The sequence below is a fragment of the Benincasa hispida genome, chromosome 12 (assembly GCF_027475165.1).
Source record: "Benincasa hispida cultivar pf3 chromosome 12, pf3_genome.v1.1, whole genome shotgun sequence".
Lineage (NCBI taxonomy): Eukaryota > Viridiplantae > Streptophyta > Magnoliopsida > Cucurbitales > Cucurbitaceae > Benincasa > Benincasa hispida.
Window position 1 is genome coordinate 17,717,605 of NC_143489.1, and position 7,405 is coordinate 17,725,009.

General features: G+C 24.9%; 1 long non-coding RNA gene across 1 annotated transcript; it reads left to right on the forward strand.

Annotated features, from left to right (window-relative positions):
- The first annotated feature begins 1,957 nt into the window (after positions 1–1,957).
- LOC150031825 (uncharacterized) lies at positions 1,958–2,820 on the forward strand. Its single transcript, XR_016525340.1, has 2 exons — positions 1,958–2,330; positions 2,567–2,820. It is a non-coding gene; the product is annotated as an uncharacterized LOC150031825 (long non-coding RNA).
- The last annotated feature ends 4,585 nt before the right edge of the window (positions 2,821–7,405 follow it).

The following is a 7,405-nucleotide window of genomic DNA, read 5'->3' on the forward strand; positions in this document are numbered from 1 at the left end:
ATTTTTTAGTTTAAAAAACCAAGTCAAATTTTGAAAATTAAAAAAAGTAACTTTAAAAAACTTGTTCTTTGTTTTTGGAATTTGGTTTAAGAATTCAATTATTGTACTTGACAAAAATATAAAATGTTGTAAGAAATTGGGAGAAAATAGATTTAATTTTCAAAAACAAAAAACAAAAAATGAAATAGTTATCAAACGAGGTCTTAATTTTTTGTTTAAAATAATAAAGAAATTGAAAATTTTTGTTTAGTTTGATTTTGGATTGAACCTAAAACCAAACTGTTCATATTATTGGGTTGACTAAATAAATAACAAACTTTAAGTTTTCATTTGGATAAATAGTAAAAACTTTTTAAAATTGTAAAAATAGTAAAACAAATTAGAAAATTAGAAAACAATGATTAACAATTGTCAAAACTATCGTTACATGGAATTCTAAAGGTTTGAGAGTTTCAAAATCGTTTAAAAACAACAAATACATTCTATCTAGACAATTATTACCCATTAAACAATGCATTTTGACAAAATGTTTAATCCACGTGTACAAGAAATAAACTGTTTTCTTCAATACAAACTTGCTCCTAAAAAGTAAACATACTCTAGTGGGAATACAAGATTGAAAGGAATCAAAATCTTGGAAATCAACGATTTCAGTGTTGCCCTCACGAGATTAAGGAGAATGATCAATGTTTGCTAATTCATTATTCAAATATAGTGTATTTCCAGTGTTCGGGGGAGACATGATCAACCACTACACATAAATCAATTTGGTGGGATTCTGATAAAACTGACATCAACCACAAAATATTTTTATCTTCAACGATATTTGAATTGGCAGAACCAATCTGGTACATTATCAAATAATATAGTTAACTCGGTGGAGGGAAAAAATTTAAAAATTATAGTAGTGAGAATTCTCATCCCATCAACCATCAAAGAGGAGTCTAATACATTGTAAAACCATAAAAAAAAGTAACTTATTAAACAAACCACAACAAAACCAAAATCGATGAACACTTTGTGTGAGTAACAACAGTCATGATCATTTTTTTTACGTAGTGATATTTCTTTTTGTATCTAAAACTAATTTATTAAGAATATGAGAAATATACAACTAATTTATTAAGAATGTATGTCAAAAATTATGAAAAACAATTCAAAGATTTGAATAAAATTGAATATATAATGAAAAATCATTCAAAGATTTGAATAAAATATATGGATAAAATAAAAGTAATAATATATGGATATTTAAAATATAATTAGGTAGAAAAAATTTAGAAATTTAATTAAGATAAAATTAATTCGAAAAGTGGTCAAACAGAATCTAAAATAAAGAGAGTTGTTGTTGTTAAGGAATATCAACAATTACTCTGTATACACAACTCGATCGTGTTTTTTTATTCTACAATTATCTAGTATTTGTAGTTTCATCAACAACAAGTACTACGAAACAAACAAGAGCATGTAAGAGATTTAGAAATTTGTGATCATGCGCATGTCATGTGAATAGCCATAAATCTTATTTCTTTGCGGTTTTGTTAGGTTTCAAAACGAAACCCAATTCCCTATATTGTATTATAGGTCAGTGGTTTTGAGCTTGGGCTTGTGACGACCCATTTACTAATTACTTTTATTTAAGAAGAATTGGACTTTATGACATGTTTTAGGGGTTTCTACATAAAAGCCTTAAAAATAGGCTCATTACGTTACTATTTTGAACATTTAATCTTTTACATTAAAAAAAAAAAAAAGGAAATCATCTATTGGCCTCCCTATTTTAGTGGCTATTTACAATTTAACTCTCACCTACTTTATATATATATATATATATATGTATATTAAAATAAATAAACTAGATTTTTGTATATCTCTCCCCATGCATATCCTAGGGTTTAATACCCATATGCCCATTGATAATACTTTATATATATATATATATAAGAAGCTTTGTTGTACCTTCCATTTTTTTCTCCTTCAGTCTCCTTTCTTCCTCTCTCTTTTTCTTTTTCTCGTCGTTATTCTTCTTTCTCCTTTCTTCCTCCTCTCTCTTTTTCTTCTTCCTCGTGGCATGAGTTATAAGTGGTTAATGATGATGATGCGATTCAAGTGAATGAAGATCACACAATGAGTAGTCGGTTTCGTTGGTGAAAGAGGAATCGATGGAGGCACAATGGATGGCGAGAGATGAACGATGGTGGCGCAATGGTCAAAGTTGATGGAGGTTGTCGACGATGAACAACGATACTGCGGTGGGCAAATCTGAGCAGCGGCGTGTGCAGATCTGGTAAGTCAACGGCATAGCTGGACACGGTTCTAAGACTGGACAGGTCGGATTTATTTCAAATAATCCATATATATATTTGGCTTTCTTTCAAATAATCTATATATATATGGTCAATCTAATCTGAGGTTAAAAATAGATGGACAACGGATCTGTGTTTGTATATTTTGTTTTCAAATTCAATTACAAATATATATAGATACGGTTGTAGTACCGTCTATCATTGTTGTTTAAATATAGTTAGTATGCGACATTCTATTGTATATCTGGTCGACGACGCAGGGCGAAAAGATTTGGTCAATGGCATGGGGCGAGCAAATCCAGTCGACGACACAGGTTCTGGATGAGATGAAGATGAAGATAGGGAGAAAGAGAGATGAAGAGATGAGGGTTCTTGGACACACAAACCAAGGAATAAATGTACATATATATACTGTGATATATATAGTAGTTTACTTTATATAAACAATGAGTTTTTGTATTTAGATTTCTTGTTTTATGATATATATATATATATATATATATATTGTGTTGAACATTAGGTTCATTTGTGATTTATATATTGTGATAGATATTTTTGCTTATTTTTGACTACTTTGAATTTATGATATATATATATTATAATATATACTGTGATTTATATTATAATGTCATATGGATACAGTTATATTGAAACTTTCGAATGATACTACAATATATTTGAGTACATTGATATTTCATATATTGATTATAATCTTTGTAAGCATCTATATAATGTTCTAAGGTATATTTAAAAATAATCATGAATCCATCAAAAAACCAACAAATTTTTATGAAACTAATTGTATTTGAGTACACATCAAACATATTTACTAGTATATTTCATATATTTGTTAGAATATTTCCAAATAAACAATGGAATATCTTATATAATATCAAATATCAACATGAAATAGAAAATAGAAAATAAAATCATAATAAATATCATTTTCTTTCTCCAAATGGAAATGAAAAAATTATATTAAATGCATTTTCTCTCTCTCCAATTGAAAATGGGAAAAAACATATCAAATACATTTTCTCTCTCTATAATAAATATATTTCTCTCTTCATGAACTTAAAAAATAGGAAAATATGTATAAAAAAACGAATATAAATAAATGGAAAAAGAGTAAAACTGTCCAAATTAACACTAAAAAGACATCTTTAGAAAAATTCAAATTTAAAGACATTATAAAATATATGGTCAAAAGATGACTTTTTTTTATGTAAAAATCCCTAAAAATCATAAGTTTTATCTAATCTCTTAGCATCTTCACGTGCAAAGTTTTGGTATTATGCCAAAAATGGGAAATAAATGATATTTAATTAAATTATTTTAAATGAAAAAATTGATGAAAATATTTTCAAATATAACAAAATGTCATGTTTATCGATGTTTAATAGATATTGATAGATGTCTATCTGTATCTATCACTATCTATCACTGATAGACTATAATATTTTACTATATTTATAAATAAATTGACTCATTTTTCTATACTTATTAACATTCCTAACTAAAAATTATTAGTTACGGTTGAATAAATAATAACAAAAGCTTTGTAAAAATAAATAAATAAAACATAGTATACAACAAGAAAAAGTTAAACAAAGAAAAAAAAATTGAAAATCAAATCACATTTCGTAAAATTCGATTTAGACCAAACAAACAGTTTTTTAATCGAACGGTGAACAATCCTACAAATCTTATCATCCATTATTATCATAGTAAGGTAAAGGCTTAATTGCACTTTATGAGGTACTCAAAAGGTGGAAAAGTATTTAATTTGTAAAGTTGTGTTTGAATATTTGTTCATAAATGCACATCAACTTTGATATGGTTTTGTATGACCATCTATTTATGTCATTTTAGAAGTTATTCGAACTTGTGACTTCTTTCCTGTCTCAATATTAGACTTTACTCATTTGAAAATAATGTCATTAAATCATATATTCTTTCATTTTTTATTTATTTATTTTGTGAATCCCACTCCATTCTATTTTTGTGATAAACAATAAATAGATGTAGTATTAAAAACTTAATTTTTCAATTGAACTATGTTTATGTTGGTATCATGTTTATATTTATTAAAGGGTTGTTTTTAAATATAGAAAAATGAATCAAAATATTTACAAAATATAACAAAATTTGTTAGAACTATCAATGATAAATGCTGATAGACACTGATAAACTTCTATCAGTGTCTATCAACCTCACTGATAGATACTGATAGAAGTCTATCAATATCTATCAACATCTATCATTGATAGTTCTAAAATTTTAGTAAATATTTTCAACAGTTTTACTATTTGAAATAATTTTCTTTTATTAAATATTAAAAAAAACCAAGGAATTATATAGAATCAAATGCAAAACAATTTTCTAAACAATAGATGACTTAGTTCAAATTTAATTTTGGTTTTTTTTGGTTCCTAAGCCTTTCAAATATCTTAATTTTCCTAAACCTTTCAAATATCTTAATTTAAACTCATTAATTTTCAAATATTTTATTTTAATTCTTAAACGTATGTAAATTAAAAGTTAACCTACAAATTTTGTCCGATTGATTTGAGATTCGACCAAAATCTAATATCATTACTATGATTTTAAAAGTTTTAATTTAGTCTCAATGGTTCGCATATAATTCAATATAGCCTAAAAAATAAAAATATAAACATAGAGTACTAATAATTTCAATCTATACTAATGGCAATTTATACATATCGCAGTCTATCACTTTAGTGAAATAAGTCTATCGCGGTCTATTACATATAAACAGTGACATTTTGCTATATTTGAAAATATTTTCAGCAGTATCGTACCATTTATAACAATTATTCGAATGGTATGTATTTTTCAATATTTTAAAAGTTTTTAAGGCTATTAATAAAATTTTGGAAAGAGTAAGAGTATTTTTCTAATCACTATCAAATTCAAGGATATATATTTATATATATTTATAATTTAGCATTTTTTATCATCCATTCAAGAATTTTAGAGGTTTTGAAAATGCCAAAAGTTGGATTTAAATTTTTATCATGACATGCTTTTTCCAAGTCTATCAAGTTACCATATTATATTCAAAGACTTTGAAGAAAAGATACAATATTCAAATAAAATCTTTAATTTACAATATATTTTAAGTAAATAATTTCATATTATATAATAAACTTCATTTTATGCACCACTATGATATTCACTAGATAGAGACACTTTGTATATAACATTTGTTTTTTACAAGTTGTTTATTCAAGGCATTATTAAACTTCCAAATTGACATATAATAAGCCATTATTAGTTTGAAGCTTGAAAGTGAGGTTAATCATTGAATTTTCGAAGATTTTACTTTTTTAACTGTTTTCTATTTTTAAATGACCAACAATTAAACTCGGATAATCATTTATATCTCATTGGATAATTATTTAGTTTTTGATTTTTATTTTTGAAAATTAAGTATATTTCATATACAATTCTTATAATAATTTATATTTTTTTTAAGTACAATGGTCAAACTCTTAGTCAAATTCCAAAAACAAAAATAACTTTTTGAAAGCTACTTTTTTAAGTTCTCAATTTTAAACCATTGATGAGAAGTAGATAACAAATGAAGAAATTTGACCGTAAAAGTAGTTTCTATAGATTTAATTTTTAAAAACAAAAACAAAAAAAACAAAATGGTTACCAAATGAGGTCTTAGTTTTTAGTTTTTTATTTTTAAAAATTAAGTCTATAAACATTACTTCTATCTCCAAATATCTTCTTTTGTTATTTGTTTTTTTTACCAATAATTTAAAAAACCAAGGAAAATTTTGAAAATTAAAAATGTAGCTTTTAAAAATTTGTTTTTACTTGTGAAATTTGGCTAAGAATTCAACTACTATAATTAAGAAGATATAAATCATAGTAAAAAATGGAGGACAAATATGGTTGATTTTAAAAAACTAAAAACTAAAAACTAAAAATGAAATAGTTATCAAACAGTCTTAAAAAGGTTGAGATCAACCATTTGTGAGATTTATAAATGTTTTATCCAATCAGTTATGTTTGAACTAACACGTAGTTAAATTTACATTATAAACTTGAAAGTTTTCTTCAAATCTTAGCCATTAAATAGATACAAATTTAAAATTCATAACTGAGGTAACATATCAAGAAAAGCCACCCTATAGAAATTTGTCATCACCATTAGAAGTAATAATACAAATATAAAAGTTAAAACTTTATATTCAAATTACACAATAAATGGACATCCTTATTATTTTAACCGAAATACTAAAAATTTTAGAGTAATTATTTTAAATGAGAAAATTATTGAAAATATTTTTAAATATAATAAAATGCCATTGTCCATGACTATGATAGTTAGAGATAGACACTGATAGATGTCTATTATTTATTACAGTCTATCACTCATAAACAATGATATTTTGTTATATTTGTACATAAGTTGGCTTATAATTCAATATTTGAAAACAACCAAAATTTTAGGGCTTGTTTAGTTTGCAATTTGGATTCAGTTATATGTTTTAAGATTCACTGAATTCAACGAATATATGTTTAACAGACAACTCAAATTCTATTTCTGAAAACCGTTTTTGGATTTTGTGATCCAAACAGTGCAAAACCTGAAAACAACATTTTTTATATTTTCTTTGAATCAAAATTTGAATTTTAAAATTTAAAATGTAGAATTATATTAAATAAAGATAAATGCATTTAGAAATATAGTATGTCATGTTATAAACCCAATTTATTTTTTTTACAATTAAAATATGTATTATGTAATGTATTATAGATTAAATTAGGTTAAATTCCAAGTTTGGTTCTTATAGTTTGGATAAAGTTAGTCATTTTAAAATTTAGAATTTAGTTTCTATTGTTTGATATAATTTCATATATAGTTCCCATGATTTGTTAAATCATCTCAAATATCCTACCATTATTTAAAATACATATATAATTTGTAATGTAGGGACTATTTATTAGGAAGCTTTTATCCAACCATAGGGGTAAATTCTAATTATAAATCATAAGACTTAAATTTTAACATACTCCAAAGTCTAAACCATAGGGACTTAATGACCCGGCTCCTTAGGACT